This window comes from Hypanus sabinus, chromosome 1 (assembly GCF_030144855.1).
Source record: "Hypanus sabinus isolate sHypSab1 chromosome 1, sHypSab1.hap1, whole genome shotgun sequence".
Taxonomy (NCBI): domain Eukaryota; kingdom Metazoa; phylum Chordata; class Chondrichthyes; order Myliobatiformes; family Dasyatidae; genus Hypanus; species Hypanus sabinus.
This window is the reverse complement of record NC_082706.1, coordinates 44,895,467-44,913,543: the sequence shown is the minus strand read 5'-3', so window position 1 is coordinate 44,913,543 and position 18,077 is coordinate 44,895,467. Positions and strand designations below refer to the sequence as shown.

At 39.0% G+C, this 18,077-nt stretch overlaps 1 protein-coding gene across 1 annotated transcript in view; it reads left to right on the top strand.

Moving 5' to 3' along the window:
* LOC132399117 (sialic acid-binding Ig-like lectin 10) overlaps window positions 1-18,077 on the top strand; it is a 740,957-nt gene that overhangs the window by 307,235 nt on the left and 415,645 nt on the right. The gene's annotated exons all lie outside the window — the stretch shown is intronic.

Sequence of the window (18,077 nt, the reverse complement as noted above, 5' to 3'; positions counted from 1 at the left end):
CCACAGTGAATACCGAAGTAACGTGCTCAAGTACCTCTGCTCTCTCCTCTAGTTCCATACACACTTTTCCACGGTCACACTTGATTAGTCCTATTCTCTCACATCATATCCTCTTGCTCTTCACATACTTGTAGAATATCTTGGCGTTTTTCTTAATCCTGTCCGCAAAGGCCTTCTTATGGCCCCTTCTGGCTCACCCAATTTTATACTTAAGCTCCTTCCTGCTAGCCTTATCATCCTCTAGATCGCTATCATTACCTAGTTTTTTGAACCTTTCGTAAGCTTAAATTTTCTTCCTGATGAGATTTACGACAGCCTTTGTATACCGCGGTTCCTGTACTCTACCATCTTTTCCCTGTCTCGTTGGAACGTACATATGCAGAACCCCACTCAAATATCCCATGAACATTTGCCACATTTCTTCCCGACGTTTCCCTGAGAAAATCTGTTTCCAATTTACGCTTTTAAGTCCCTGTCTGATAGCCTCATATTTCTCCTTACTCCAATTGAACGTTTCCCTAAATTGTCTGTTTCTATCCCTGTCCAATGCTATGGAAAAGAAGATAGAATTGTGACCCCTATCTCCAAACTGCTCTCCCACTGACAGACTTGACACCTGACCAGGTTTATTTCCCAAAACCAAATTAAGTACGGCCTCTGCTCTTTTAGGCTTATCTACGAATTGTGTGAAGAAACCTTCCTGAACACACCTAACAAACTCCACCCCATCTAAACCCCCCACTCTAGGGAGATGCCAATCAATATTTGGGAAATTAAAAGCTCCCCCCGCAACAACACTGCTACTGTTATTCCTTTACAGAATCTATCTCCCTATCTGCTGCTCAATGCCCTGTTACTATTGTGTGGTCTATAAAAAAAAACCCGTAGAGTTATTGACCCCTTCCTATTCCTAACTTCCAGCCACGGAGGCATCTAAAGCCTGGCACTTGAGGTAGGTATGCCTGCCCTGCACGATTCAAGTCTCAGTAAAGGTCACAACTTCATAGCTCCAAGTGCTGATCCACTCTTTAATCTCATGTGCTTTATTCATAATGCTCCTTGTATTAAAATATATACATCTCAAACCTTCTGTCTGAGTTCGTCCCTTCTCTTTTCTCAATTTCGCCCTGTGTCCAAGATTTCTCTATTTGCGACCTCCCTGTCCTCTGTCAGTTCAGTTCAGCACCAAACCCCCAGCAACTCTAGTTTAAACTCCTCTCAGTAGCCTTAGCAAATCTCCCCACCAGGACATTGGTCCCCTTGAAATTCAAGTGCACCCCGTCCTTTTTGTACAGGTCACACCTGCTCCAGTAGAGGACCCAATGTTCCACAAATCTGAATCCCTGTCCCCTGCTCCAATCCCTCAGCCACGCATTTATCCTCCACCTCATTCTATTCCTATCCTCACTGTCACGTGGCACAGGCAGTAGTCCCGAGATTACTACCTTTGAGGTCCTACTTCTCAACTTCCTTCCTAACTCCCTATAGTCTGTTTTCAGGACCTCCTCCATTTTCCTACCTATCTCGTTGGTATCAATATGTACCACAACCTTTGGCTGTTCTCCTTCCCACTTCAAGATATCGTGGATGTGATCAGAAACATCCCGGACCCTCGCACCTGGGAGGCAAAAGGCCATCTGCGTTTCTTTCCTGCATCTACAGAATTACCTGTCTGATCCCCTAACTATAGAACCCCCTATCACTACTGCTATCATCTTCCTTTTCCTACCCTTCTGTGCCTCGACCCGTTACCGCCGAAGCCCTGTTGAGCCAAAGCCCTACCACTCTGTCTCCCTCTACTCCATCACTTGCTCCTATGTCGCCAGCTCTGCAAAGCTGTCTACTTTTTAAATTCGTCCCACTGTTCTCACTGGCCGACCTCCACGCGCTTGCACAATCGTACCCCGATCAAACCGCTCGGGGAAAGATTGTCTGAGATCACAGTAAAGTATACAGTCTGTGAGATCACAGCTTTGAAGTGTAAACAACACTTATATAGGGATCCGTTAGTGTCGAGAGACAATGGATTTGCACCTTGGAATATTTCCAGGGCGCAGGCCTGGGCAGGGTTGTATGAGCCAATGCTGCAAGTCATGTTGTCCATGGAAAAGCCAAGGGCCGATACAGCTTGGCATCGGAGAGCAATGTGTGGTTAAGTGTCTTGCTCAAGTACACAACACACTACCTTAGTTGAGCCTGGAAGTAGCGACCTTCAGATAACTAGCCCAACGCCTCAACCACTTGGCCAGGTGCCAACACACTTAGGGCCAACTTTATTAAGTAGACCCGTACACTGCTTATTAATGAAGATATCTAATCAACCAATAATGTGCAGGAACTTGATGCATAAAACTTGTTAATATGGTCAAGAGATTCGGTTGTTGTTCAAAAGTGATCCAAGTGACTTTGACCGTGGAATATTTGTTTGTGCCAGATGGGGTGGCTTGAGTATCTCAGAGTCTGTAATCTCTTGGGATATCATGTGCAATAGTCTCTCCAGTTTACAGAGAAGGTGTGAAAAACAAAACAAAAAAATCCAGTGAGTGGCAGTTCTGTGGGTAAAATGTCTTCTTAATGAGAGAAATTACAACTGTGGCTTGGGGAAGATCATCTCTGAATGCATAAAATATAAAACATATAAGATATAAAACATATATTGAAACATATAAGATTATTAAGGGATTGGACACATTGGAGGCAGGAAGCATGTTCCCGCTGATGGGTAACTCCAGAACTAAAGGCCACAGTTTAAGAATAAGGTGTAGGCCATTTTGAACAGAGATGCAGAAAAACTTTTTCACCCAGAGAGTGGTGGATATGTGGAATGCTCTGCCCGAGAAGGCAGTGGAGGCCAAGTCTCTGGATGCTTTCAAGAGAGAGCTAGATAGAGCTCTTATAGATAGCGGTGTCAAGGGATATGGGGAGAGGGCAGGAACGGAGTACTGACTGTGTATGGTCAGCCATGATCACAGTGAATGGCGGTGCTGGCTAGAATGGCCGAATGGCCTACACCTGCACCTACTGTCTATTGTCTATTGTCTAAAATCTTGAAGCGTATGGGCCACAGCAGTAGAAGACTATGAACATACACTCAGTGGTCACTTTTTTTTGATACAGGAGGTTCCCCGACTGTGTTTCTAACCAATCAGAGCACAGGGAAATAGAGGCAACTGAAATCAATTGGGTCCACAAAAGCCGATGCGTTCTCTTCTTATTCATTATGTGCGTTCTGACCTAACAGGAAGGTAGAGTTGTCCCACTGCCATGAACTGCTGCCGTTCATGTGATGACTGAGGTGTGCGCACATTGGCTTCTGTGGTTCCCAGTGATCGCACATCGAGAATTTGTCATTGGCTGTCAGCTTTTAGGGCATCCCGAGGTGATGGATAGTGATGGGGGAAGTGATTGCCTTCTTTGTATCTTCCTTTTCATATTTCCCATTCCATACCGACATGTCTGTCCATGGCTCGAGGCCAAATTCAGGTTGGAGGAACAACACCTCATACTCCAATTTGATGGCATGAATATAAGTTTCTCAAGATGTAGAGTATTTGTCACATGTACATTGAAACATCGATATATTCCATTTGTGTCAATGACCAACACAGTCCAAGGATTGTGCTGGGGGCAGCCAACGAGAGTCATCAACATCGCATACCCACAACATACTCACCCTCACCCGAATGTCTTTGTGGGAGGAAACCAGAGCACTCAGAGGGAACCCATGAGGTCACAGAGTGGACATACAGTCTCCTTACAGACAGCAGCACGGACTGACCCCCAGGTGCTGTTGCTGTAATATGCTATGCTGACACTATGATACCGTGTTGCCCTTCTCTAACTTCTGGTAACCATTCCCCTCTGTCTTCCCCTCCCCTTTTTAGTTGTATTCCTCATTACACATTCTGGTGGCCCTCTCAGCCACTTCTCTTTCCCTTCCCTACCCACATAACCTGTCCAGTACCTCGCTATCGTTCCGCACTGCCTACCTTTCATCCATGGCCGACTCTCTTTTCCTATTAGATTCCATCTTCTGCCGTTCATCTCTTCCACCTATCTCGTCCCAGCTTCTTACTTCATCCACCCTTCCTCACTCACCTGTAAACCCCTTCACTTGGACTCGCCTATCACCTGACAGAATGTCAGCTTCTGCCCCCTTCTTTTTCAGTCCTAATTAAGGATCTTGCTTGAAACGTTTAATCATTTCCACAGATGCTACCTGGCCTGCGGAATTCCTCCATCATTTCGTGGGTGTTGCTCAGATCTTCGTTGGTGTTTAATGTTCGAGAGCAACCCACCTCAGACAGTCATATTAATCCATGGAGAATTAAATTCTGGCAGCTAGGCTACAATGACATTTTCAAATCGCAAGAGGAAGGAAATGATAGAATATTTGGGACCAGACAAAGGTCATGAAATTTTTCATCACATTGGGCCGAGATTTTTATACTTCCCTGTTTTATCTCCCTCTCCTGTGGAGACCAGGTTGTTGGGTGTATTTAAGGCAGAGTTTAATAGGTTCTCGATTGGATTGCTTGTGGATGAATGTCAGGGAATGTGGCTGAGGAGGGGAAGAAGAATAAACCTTGACTGATTGGCGGAGCAGATTTGCTGGGCCAAATGGCCCAAGTCTGCTACTGTAACTTATGGTCTATGGTTTCATGGAATTCTGAGGATTACAAACCACAAGTCTACACTCTGCATCATTGACGACGGCACCTCACTCCCTGACAGGCTGAATATCTTTTACACCCAGGTTGATGCACAGAGGAAAGTACAAGTGAGGAAGGCACCCCTCCCACCAGTGGAGCAGACGCTCCATCTGGCAGTAGCTGAGGTGAGGAAGACCCTGGCCAAGTCAACTCACGCAAAGCTGAAGGGCCCAATAACAGACCAGGTCAGGTTCCAAAAGACTGCGCAGGTGCTGACGGATATCTTCAACATCTCTCTGGAAGGGCTCATTTTCCCCTCGGTTTTCAAGATGGCAACGTTCAGTCCAGTTCTAAAGAAGCTGACGGTAACCAGTCAAAATGACCATTGTCCAGTGCCATTAACATCAGCCATTCTGAAATGCTTGGAGTGGCTGGTCATGGAATGCATTAAAGTTTTAATCCTGGCCACAATGGACCCTTTCCAGTTTTGCTATCCCTTGAATTCATCCACTGTTGGCTGCTGTTATGGAATTCATTTTGGCATTTAACACCATCATACCTCAGGAAATAGTGGGAAAGCTATTTTCACCATGTCTTAACACCTTCCTCCATAAATGGATCCTGGACTTCTTAACAGAAAGGCCACAATCAGTCCATGTAGGAATCAATGTCTCTAGTCCCATTACACTGAACACTGGTACTCTCCACGGCTGTATGCCCAGTCCACTGGAATTCATACTCCTCTCACGTGACTCAAACCGTGCCCTCTCGTTTGCAGATAAGACAACATTGGTTGGCCTCATCAACAGCGATTATGAGTCGGAGTACAAAGAGGCTTCTGAACTCCCTGCTGTATTGCATTCAAAGTGCCACCGGCAAATCTGTCTGTGGCTTATAATATTTAATTTATAACATTTATTTTGTTTATTTATGCTTAATTTGTCTGTAGATTTTAACCTTTAAGTTGTTGTGCATGTGTGTTTTGTGTACGACTGTGCTTTACAGCTTGGTCCAGCGGAACGTATCGTTTGATGGTAAACATGTATCCAATTAAATGACAATAAACTTGACTAGACTTGATGGGTGAGTGGAGAGGTGAGAGTGTCCGGGGTGTGTGGGGTTTTTGACAATGTTGGCTGCTTAACTCAGGCAGCAGGAAGTGTAGGCAGAGGCCATGGAGGGGAGGCTTGTTTCTGTGATGTGAAGTTTCTTGCGGTCACAGGCATGGGCAGCTACTGTACCAACATGCTTTATATGATTCAAAGAGAGAAGGAAGTTCATGATGAAACTGAACCCAAAGCTGTGAACAAAGTGCAGGCGAGGAAGGCACCCCTTCCACCAGTGGAGCACATGCTCCATCCAGCTGAAGCTGAGGTGAGGAAGACCCTGACCAAGTCAACTCACGCAAAGCTGCGGGGCCTGAAAACAGATCAAGTCAGATTCCAAAAGACTGCACAGCCCAGATAACTGAGGTGCTGACGAATATATTCAACATCTCTCCGGAAATGCTTATTGTCTCCTCAGTTTCCAGGACAGCAACCTTCATTCCAGTTCTAAAGAAGGTGATGGTAACCTGTTATTTCATTTTTCAATCTTTTTATTGATTTCCCAGTAAAGACTATACAAATCAGAGGAGAAGTTTAACAAAAAACTAATAATAATGACATATAAACAACAGTAAAAAAAAAGTATATATCATCAAAATCAGTTAGGCAAAATGTTGTGCTGTTATATATACAATATAATAAAAAAACACAATTCCGCTTAACAATCGTAAAAAAAATTGCAAATTTTATTTAATAAAGAATAAAAACACTAACTAAACTAAAGCAAAAAAAAGAAAGAAAAGAAAGATCGGGCAGTCAATTTGAAGATAAAATTAGAAGAAAGCGAAAGACAGAAGAAGAAAACAAAACATGCTTCCAGTCATGTCCGAACCTTCCCGGATAAGGACTTCCCCTAAAGAGAAGAAGGGAAAATAACTAACTAACTAAATAAATAAATAAATAAATAAATAAATAACGATTACATCACGTGCAAATATTGAATAAAGTGTGGCCAGACTTACTCAAAATTAAAAGATGTATCAAATGTCCGGCTTCTATTTTTCTCCAAACCTAAACATGACATAATGGAGAAGAGCCAATAAAAGACAATAGGCGAATTAGAGTTTTCCAGTATAACAAGATAGCTCTCCTAGCCAGTAAAGTTGAAAAGGTTATCTATCACATGTTGAGCGGAAGCAGAGACTTTGCTTGCTTCCTCTGGAATGATCCCAAATATTGCCGTGAGTGAATTGGGTTGAACATCCACATTTATAACTTTAGATAGTATTCTAAACACATCCCTCCAAAAATTATTTAAGCTTACTCGTGACCAAAACATCTGAGTTAGAGTAGCCACTTCTGCATTAAATCTGTCACAAATAGGGCTTGTATTAGGAAAAATATGCGCCAATTTATCTTTAGATATCTGGACCCCGAGTATTACATTAAACTGAATTAAGATATGGCAAGCGTAGATAGATGAGTTATTGACTAGATAATAAATTTTACTCCATTGATTGTCTGAAAGTGAATGTTGAAGTTCTATTTCCCAAGTGCGTTGAAACCTATCATTAGTCGACAAGAGAGCATTGATTAACTGTTTATAAATGATATCTATTAATCGTTTTTGAAATGGTTTAAGCTGAAAAATGACATAAGCCAAATTTAATGAATAGGCCAAGGGATAATTCGGTAAAAAAATCACGTAAAATTCCTAACCTATAAGTACCTAAAAAAAAAATGTGTATTAGAGATGTCATATTTATCCATTAACTGAGAAAAGGACATTAAACAATCCTGTAAGAACAAATCTAAAAAAGTTTTTATTTCCTTAATCTCCAGTGTTAAAAAAATCCTTTTCCAGAGTTGATGGTTTAAAAAAGAAATTAGAATAAATATTGCTAGAAAATAGAAAATCATTTAATTCAAAAAATTCTACGAAACTACAACCAGATTTTTAAAGTATGTTTAACAATAGGGTTGAGAGCTTGTCTACCTATTCTGGAGAGCGAAAACGGAATGTGAGCTCTTAATAAAGAAGCTAAGGAAAACCCCGTAACTGAATTTTCCTCCAAATGTAACCATGAAGGGCGATTGTGGTCATCTATATCATAAACCCAAAAAAATAATACAACGAATATTAATTGCCCAATAATAAAATCTGAAGTTTGGTAGAACCAGTCCTGCATTTTTTTTGGTTTTTGCAATAAAATTTTATTCACTCTAGAGCTATTATTATTCCAAACGTTAAGACAAAATCTTAAAATCTATTTTATCAAAAAATGCGTTTGGAACAAAAGAAAGAACTACTTGAAATGTATATAAAAATTCGGTAAAATTACCATTTTTATAGCATTTATTCGACCTATCAATGACATCGACATAGGCGACCATTTAGAAAGCGCTTGTTGAGTATATTGAATTAAAGGGGAGAAATTATACTTATATAGCTCTTTATATTTTTTTAAAAATTTTGATACCAAGGTAAATGAAATGGATTTCAACAATATTAAAAGGTATCTGATCATAATAATCAGAATAATTATTAATAGGAAAAATACACTTTTATGTAAATTAAGTTTATATCCAAAAAAAAACCAAATTCCATAAATATAGATAACATAAAAGGAATAAAATTCTTAGGGTTTGAAATATAAACCAATAAATCATCCGCATATAACGAGACCTTATGTAATTTATTCCATCTCTTAATACCCTGCACAGAATTAAAATCCCTAAGAGCGATAGCAAGTGGTTCTAAGGCCAAATTAAAAAAATAAAGGGCGAAGGGGACAACCCTGACGGGTTCCACTATATAATCTAAAATAAGGGGACATTTCATTATTAGTTATAACCGCAGCTACCGGGGCAGGATAAATCAATTTAATCCAGGAAATAAATCCCGGGCCAAATTTAAACCTCTTCAAAACCTGTAATAGATAAGGCCACTCCACCCTGTCAAAGGCTTTTTCTGCATCCAAAGATACAATACATTCAGATTCTTTGACTGAGGGGGAATAAATGCTTAACCTAATTGCATAGAGGATATAGCCTTGGCTATCTCCTCATGTTTGATAGGTGCATCTAACATATCAACATCTTGAATCGAAATTTGAAGTATGTTTAACCTTTGCAAAAATATATTCATGACCATAGTGCTATCAGATAATTCAGATTAATAAAGATTGGAATAGAAGTCCATAAATATCTTACTGATTTCATAAGAATCTAAAGTTTCTGTTCTATCTGGTCGATGATTTTTAAAAATCTGTCTTCTGACCATTCCAGCCTTGAACTGACCCGCCAAAAGCTTAGCAGATTTTCCCCAAGTATATAAAATAAACTTTTAGATTTAAAAAAATGCTGTTCAATGGGAAAGGTCAGAAGCAAATCATACTGTAATTGACCTTCGACCCTTTCTTTATATACGTCTTCAACAGGTTTAACTGAATACGCTTTTTCTATCTGTTCAATTTTATTAATAAGCACTGACAATTCCGCTTTAGATTTTTTTCTCAAAGCTGCTGAATATGAGATTATCTTTCCCCTAAGAAAATATTTCACCGAGTTCCATAAAACCAGGTTTGACATTCCTTCAGTTGTATTAAATTAAAAAAATATAGAAATTTATTCCTTAATAAAAGTAACAAAAGCTGGATCCTGGAACAGTACGGGATTTAGTCTCCACTGTGACATTTTCAAAAAGTTATCCGAAAGCTTCAGTGTTAGCTTTAAAGGCGCGTGATCTGACAGCGCAAGGATGTCATACGCACACGCAACAACGGAATTTAGTAAACGTGTGCAAATAAAAAAGTTATCAATTCGAGAGTATTTAAGATGAACGTGTGAGGAAAAATTTAAAAAAAATCTTTATTGTTGGGGTAATTATATCTCCAGATATCGACCAGGCCATATTCTAGTAAAAAAAAATAATTAATACAAGCCGCCGCTTTATTAGGAAGCGACGGATTGGTTGATGACTGTCAATCGCCGGATTTAAACAACAATTAACATGATCAGCTTATATTCATTCAGATTCGGCAGCTCAGAAAAAAGTTCCTTAAAAAAATCAGAATTATGTACATTAGATGTGTTTACACATACCAGAGCTACCTTTTGCTCGCATAATAAACCAGTAACAATTAAGTGTCTTCCGATCGAATCATTAATAGTATTAAAGTGTACAAAAGGAATTTTGTAGCTAATAAAAATAGAATGGCCTCTTATTTTATTATTCGACAGCGTATGAGGTTATTTCTAAAAGTGGGAAAATCTGCCCTGATCTTGTTTCCGTATATGACTTTCTTGTGCAAAAATAATATCCGCGTTGTGTTTTTAATTTCTTAAAGATCTTTTTAAGCTTAATGGGGTAATTCACCCCATTCCAATTCCAAGATGTTATATTAATTTTATTAACATTCACGTTTAAAATTGGATTTAATACTATACAAAAAAATTACGCAAGCACAGATTAACCCAAAAGGCACGGATCCTCCCAGAAGGAATGACGTATTAACGAAAAAAAAACATCGAAAGAACTGTCCAATCAAAAGAAAAACCTACTCTAATAGCCTCCTCTCCCCAGAAAACCAGTGACCATTGGCTGGTCCCATGCTAATCTAATAACCCTTGACGCTATTCTCAATTTTGCAGCTCCGCATATTAAATTTAAAACAAAAATCTCATGGAAAATAGCCATAATAAAAGGCACAAACAGAATTCAACTACTGTAATGATATGTCTAACAGCAATAAAAACATAATCGACAATGTCCATCTTAGAATCAGCTAAAGTATCTTAATCATATATTAAAGAAAGTGAATAAATCCGAACAAATATTACAAACAATATTCTTTCTCTCGAAAAATAAAAATAAATGAGTATATATATATAACAAACGTAAAACTATATTAGTATAGAAACAAATAAAAGAGATAAAAGGTTAATAGACGACAGGTCCCTTACAGACCATTAGAGTACAATACTATAAAAGTTCCCTACTAAACAGTTATGTATATACTAATTATTAATAGGTAAAAGAAAATCAGCCACGTCCCATACCAAAGACTAAAAAAAGCATAGGATAAGCTTAACTCAGAACATCCATAAACAACTCATACTTCAAATACTTCAGAATTGCCTGTTGAGTAATCGGGTTAACTTCAAGATTTTATTCAGTAGGCTTAACTTTAAGATGTTTAATGTAATCCCATCCCTCCTGAGGAGAGTAGATTCTCAGTGACTGAGATTTTTCTGGACAAATTATCAGCTTTACTGGAAAGTGAAGGGGTGGGGGTGTATAATTCTAATTTACACATTTCACTCATAACTTCTCGGTATTTCCTTCTTTCGGCAAAGATTTCAGGGGGGATAGTCTTCAACTATACGAATTTGTGCTGAATTAAAAGACTAACTTCCGCTTCTTTCTGGCTTCTCGAAGAATAGCTTCTTTAGTTGTATAATAATACAAAGAAAGTACAATTGGTCGAGGACGTAATTCGGATGAACGCCGAGTAAATTGAATTCTCTAGAGTAGACTCTGTCAATTAAAGGGCTAGCTTCCAAAGTCTCGCTAAAAAGTGAGTGCAACATTTCTGAGAAGAATTTTAACAGATCGCCAGCTTCAGTATTTTCAGACAGTCCCAGAATACGCAAATTACTCCGACACCCTCTAAATCAACCATACTTTACTACGTTTTAGATAGTTCCGAGGTAATTTCATTGATTTGCTTTTCCAGCGGAGATATCTTCATTCCTTGATATTTAATAGTTTGCTTGAACAGATCATGCTCATTCTCAGTTCGGGTTGTAGTCTGCTGAAGTATTTGAAGCTGAGAGTCCAGATTTTTCAGAGAGTCTTGTGAACCGTAGAAATAGCTTTTTCAAGGTTCCCGTTTGAACCAGTCAGCTTATCAATTTTAATATTATGCGACCCGAATTCCGACTTCATATCTTGTATTGAAGAAAATATTCCCGCTAAGTAACAGGTTCCTCTGTCTTTTTTCGTTTGTTCCGTTTGCTCCGTTTCAGGAAAAGTCTTGCCGCTTCTCAGTTCAATACCAGAACGACTTTTCGTGCATTGTAATTAAGTAGTAAATCCTTCGGTAGAAGTAAAAAGTCCTTCAGTAGAAGTAATAAATCATCAAAGCTGAAAGGGATCTATCAGTGGGATGTAAAACATATTAAGAAAGAGAGCCGCTAAGAATGCGACTTACTCCATATGCTGTAAAATGGCGAATCGGTAACCTGTCAAAATGACTATTGTCTGGTGCCATTAAAATCAACCATTATGAAATGCTTGGAGTGGCTGGTCATGGACCGCATTAAAGCCTTATTGCCAGCCACATCCGACCATTTCCAGTTTGTTTGTTGCTTGAATTGATCCATTGATGATCAGTGACCTCTGCCCTCCACTCTGTGCTGCCACAATTGGAAGATGGGGTCTCATATATCAGGATGCTGTTATAGATTTTACTTTGGCATTTAACACCACCGTCCCTCAGAAAATAGTTAAGAAACTTTATCTCACTGGGTCTTAACAACTTCTTCTGTAACTGGATCCTGGACTTCTTAACAAAAAGGCCACAGTCAGTCCATGTAGACTGCAATGTCTCTAGTTCCATTACTCTGAGCACGGGTACTCTCCAGGGCTGTGTGCCCAGACCACTGGAATTCACTCTCCTGACCCGTGACGCGAACCGTGTCTTCTAGTTTGCAGATGACACAACATTAGTTGGCCTTATCAACAGCAATGTTGAGTAGGAGTACAAACAGACTTCTGAACTCCCTGCTGTATCGCATTAAAACTGTCACTGGCAAATTTGTCTGAGCGTTAAATTATTTAATTTCTGAAATTTACTTTGTTGATTTATGCTTAATTCCCTTTTTTATATATTTTCTGTCCCACTGACAGATCCTTTTTAGCTTTAAGATTTATTACCGCTACTGAAGGATTTATTACTTTTATTGCAGGACTTACGATCTAATTGCAATGGCTGACAAAAGTCGTTCTGGTATTGAACTGAGAAGCGGCAAGACTTTTCCTGAAACGGAACAAACAGAACAAGTTAAGAAGGCGGAGGAACCTGTTACTTTAGCAGAAATATTTTCTGCAATACAAGACATGAAGTCGGAATTCGGATCGCTTAATACTAAGATTGATAAGCTGAACGGCTCAAACGGGAAGCTTGAAAAAGCTGTCTCTACGGTTCAAGATTCTTTGAAAAATCTGGACTGTCAACTTCAAACACTTCAGCAGACTACATCCCGAATTGAGAATTAACATGATCAATTCAAGTAAACTATTAAAGGTTTACTTTAATGAAGGAATGAAGATATCTTCGATGGAAAAGAAAATCAATTACATTACCTCGGAACTATCTTAAACGAAGAAAAAAATGGTCGGAGGAATTTGCTTATTCTGGGGCTGCCTGAAAATGCTGAATCTGGCGACCTGTTAAAATTTTTCTCATATATGTTGAACTCACTTTTTAGTGAGACACTGGTAGCTAGCCCTTTAATTGACAGAGTCCATAGAATTCCATTTTCTCGGCGTTCTCCTGAATTACATCCTCGACCGATTGTGCTTTCTCTGCATTATTATTATATAACCAAGGAAGCCATACTTCGAGAAGCCAGAAAAAAAAGGAAGTTAATTTTTAAATCAACAGAAAATCGTATAGTAGAAGTCTATACGGGTATCAGTCCCCCTCCTTTCCTTCGCTACATCGACGACTGCACTGGCGCTGCCTCCTGCACGCATGCAGAGCTCGCTGACTTCATTAACTTTGCCGCGAACTTTCACCCTGCACTCAAATTTACCGGGTCCATTTCTGACACCTCCCTCCCCTTTCTTGATCTTTCTGTCTCCATCTCTGGAGACAGCTTATCTACTGATATCTACTATAACCCTACAGACTCTCACAGCTACTTGGTCTATTCCTCTTCCCACCCTGTCTCTTTCAAAAATGCTATCCCCTTCTCACAGTTCCTCCGTCTCTGCCGCATCTGCTCTCAGGATGAGACTTTTCATTCCAGACCGAAGGAGATGTCTTCCTTTTTTAATCAAAGGGGCTTCCCTTCTTTGACCATCAACTCTGCTCTCAAACACATCTCTTCCATTTCCCGCACATCTGACCTCACCCTATCCACCCGCCACCCCACTCGGGATAGGGTTCCCCTTGTCCTCGCCTACCACCCCTCCAGCCTCCAGGTATAATTCTCCGTAACTTCCGCCACTTCCAACGGAATCCCACTACCAAGCACATCTTTCCCTCCCCCACTTTCTGCTTTCCGCAGGGATTGCTCCCAAAGCGACTCCCTTGGCCACTCGTCGCCCGCATCGCTTCCTTCCGATCTCCCTCCTGGCACATATCTTTGTAAGCGGAACTTGTCTTACACCTGCCCTACAATTCCTCCTTCTCCACCATTCAGGGCCCCAGACAGTCCTTCCAGGTGAGGCAACACTTCACCTGTGAGTCGGCCGGTGTGTATACTGCATCCGGTGCTCCTAGTGTGGCCTTTTATATATTTATGAGACCCGACGCAGACTGGGAGAACGTTTCGCTGAACACCTACGCTCGGTCCGCCAGAGAAATCAGGATCTCCCAGTGGCCACGCAGATTAATTCCACGCCCCATTTCCATAATGATATGTCTATCCATGGACTCCTCTACTGTCAAAATGAATACAAACTCAGGTTGGAGCAACAACACCTTATATACCGGCTGGGTATCCTCCAACCTTATGGCATGAACATTTACTTCTCTAACTTCCGTTAATGCCCCTCCTCCCCTTCTTACCCCATCCCTGACATATTTGGTTGTTTGCCTGTTCTCCATCTCCCTTTGATGCTTCCACCCACTCCCCCTTTCTTTCTTCCGAGGCCTCCCATCCCATGATCCTTTCCCTTCTCCAGCTCTGTATCACTTTCGCCAATCACCTTTCCAGCTGTTAGCTTCATCCCACCCCCTCCGGTCTTATCCTATCATTTCGCATTTCTCCTTCCTCCCACTACTTTCAAATCCTTTATTATCTTTCCTTTCAGTTAGTCCTGACGAAGGGTCTCGGACTGAAACGTCGACAGTATTTCTCCTATAGATGTTGCCTGGCCTGTTGTGTTCCACCAGCATTTTGTGTGTGTTTTTAGAATTTCCAGCATCTGCAGATTTCCTCGTGTTTGCTCTTAAGATACTTTAGTTGATTTTAAAATGGCCTTTGCCGATTATGTTTTTATTACTATTAGATATAACATGGTAGTAGTTAAAATTTGTTTGTGCTTTTTATTATGGCTTTTTTACGTGCGAGTTTTGCTTTAAATACATAGCTGCAAGATGGAGAATAGAGTCAAGTGTTATTAGTTTAGCATGTGGCCACCCTATCGGTCGCTGAATCCTTATCTTTCAAGAGGCGGGAATGGGGAGGGGGCTAATAGAGTAGGTTTTTTTCTTGATTGGGCAGTTCTTCTGATGGATTTTTTCTCGTAAATGCGTCACTCATTCTGGTTGTACCCGTGACTTTTGGTTTAATCTGTGCTTGAATAACATTTCTTTTATATAATATTAAATTCAATTCTAAGCATAGATGTTAATAGAATAAATATAATATCTTGGAATTGGAACGGTGTCAACCACCCCATTAAGCGTATAAAGATTTTTAAGAAATTAAAAACACTTAATACAGCTATTATTTTTTGCGCAAGAAAATCATATACGGAAACAGGATGAGGACAGATTTTTCCAATTTTGGAAAGATCCTTTCTACCATTCGTTATCAGATAGTAGATAAGAGGCGTTTCTATATTTCTTAGTCTCCAAATCCCTTTTGTACACTTTAATACTACTATTGATTCGATTGGACGATATTTAATTGTTACTGGTTTATTATGCGAGCAAAAGGTAGCTCTGGTGTGTGTATACACACCTAATGTAGATAATTCTGATATTTTAAAGAAACCTTTTTCTGTGCTACCGAATCTGAATGAATATAAGTTGATAATAGGTGGTGACTTCAATTGTTGTTTAAATCCGGCGATTGACAAGTCATCAACCAATCCGTCGCATCCTAATAAAGTGGCGGCCTGTATTAATTCTTTTTTATTAGAATATAGCCTGATCGATATCTGGAGATATAAACGCCCCAATATAAATATTTCTCTTTTTTTCTCACGTGTTCATCATAAGTATTCTCGAATTGATTACTTTTTTTTTAGATACACGTTTATTATATTCCGTTGTCGAGTGTGCGTATGACATCCTTGCACTCTCTGATCACGCGCTTTTAAAGGTAACCCTGAAGCTTTCGAATAGCTTTTTGAAAATGTCACAGTGGAGACTGAATCCCGTACGGGTTCATGATCCAGCTTTTGTTAGTTTTATTATGGAGCAAATTTCTATATTTTTTGAATTTAATATAAATAACAATAAACGAGGACTGAGTTTCCTCATAATCTAATCTAATCTAATCTAATCCAATTGACGGAATGTCAAACCTGGTTATGTGGGACACGTTGGAATCTTTTCATAGGGGACAGATAATCTTATATTCAGTACCTTTGAGAAAGAAAACTAAAGTTGGATTGTCAGTGCTGATTAATAAAGTTAGAGAGATAGATAAAGCGTGTTCAGTTAAACCTACTGAGGACCTATATAAAGAGAGGGTCGAACTTCAATCACAGTATGATTTGCTTCTGACCTTTCCCATTGAAAAGCAAATGTTTATACCCAACAGTTTCTTTTATATACATGGGGAAAATCTGCTAAGCTTTTGGCGGGTCAGTTAAAGTCTGGGATGCTCAGATGACAGATTTTAAAAATTCGTAGACCAGAGAGAATTGAAACTTTAGGACCTTACGAAATTAATAAGATTTTCATGGACTTCTATAATAATCTTTATAAATCTGAACTCTCTGATAATACTATTACTATGAATAGATTTTTGCAAATGTTAAATATACCTCAAATTACGACTCAAAATTTTGATATATTAGATGCACCTATTAAACAAGAGGTGATAACCAAGGCTATATGCTGTACGCAATTAGGGTAAGCTCCCGGACCTGATGGTTATACGGTACAATTTTACAAGAGTTTTCATGAAATGCTTATACCATATCTTCATCAAACATTTACCGATTTTATATCCTCTGGGAACCTCCCAAAAACTTTTTATGAGGCATTAATTTCATTGATTCTTATAAAAGGAAAAGACTCACTGGAATGTGTATCCTAAAGACCTACGTCATTATTGAATATAGGTTTCAAAATTTCCTCCAAGATTCTCGCTAATAGACTAGAGTATATTTTGCTTGACGTTATCTCAAATGATCAAACAGGATTTATTAAAAATAGGTACTCAAATTTTAATATTCGAAGATGGTTAAATATCATTTATTCCCCCTCAGTCCAAGAATCTAAAGGTATTGCATCTCTGGATGCAGAGAAAGCCTTTGATAGGGTGGAGTGGCCTTATTTATTTCAGGTTTTGGAGAGGTTTAATTTTTGTCTGGGATTCATTTCCTGGATTAAATTGATTTACCATACACCGGTGACCGCAGTTATAACGAATAATCAAAAGTCTCCTTATTTTACATTATATAGAGGACTCTGCGAGGGATGTCCTCTTAGTCCTTTATTAATTAATTTGGTTTTAGAACTAGTTTCTATCGCTCTTAGGGATTCTAATTCTGTGCAGAGTATTAAGAGTGCGGATAAATTATTAAGATTTCGTAATATGAGGATGACTTATTAGTTTACATTTCATACCCTAGGATATCTATTTATTTTATGCTACCTATATTTACGGAATTTAGTATTTTCTCTGGATATAATCTTAATTTACATAAAAGTGAATTATTTCGTAGTAATAATTATTCTAATTCTTATGATCAAATACCTTTTAATATTGCTAATAACCATTTTACTTACCTCTGTATCAGAATTAATAAAAACTTTTAAGGGCCTATATAAGTATGATTTCTTCCCTCTAATTGAAGACACTCAACACGCGCATTCTAAATGGTTGCCTATGTCGATGTCACTGATAGGTCGAATTAATGCTATAAAAATGGATATTTTACCGAAATTTTTATATGTATTTCAAGCAGTTCCTTCTTTTGTTCCAAACATATTTTTTGATAAAATAGAATCAATGATTTTGTCTTATGTTTGGAATAACAAAAGCTCCAGAGTGAATATTTTATATTGCAAAAATCAAAAAAAATATATGGAGGACTGGTCCTACCAAACTTTAGATTTTATTATTGGGCAATTAATATTCGTTATATTACTTCTTGGATTTATGAGATAGATAACAAGGAGTGCCCTCCATGGTTACATTTGGAGGAAAATTCGGTAACGGGGTTTTCTTTAGCTTCTTTATT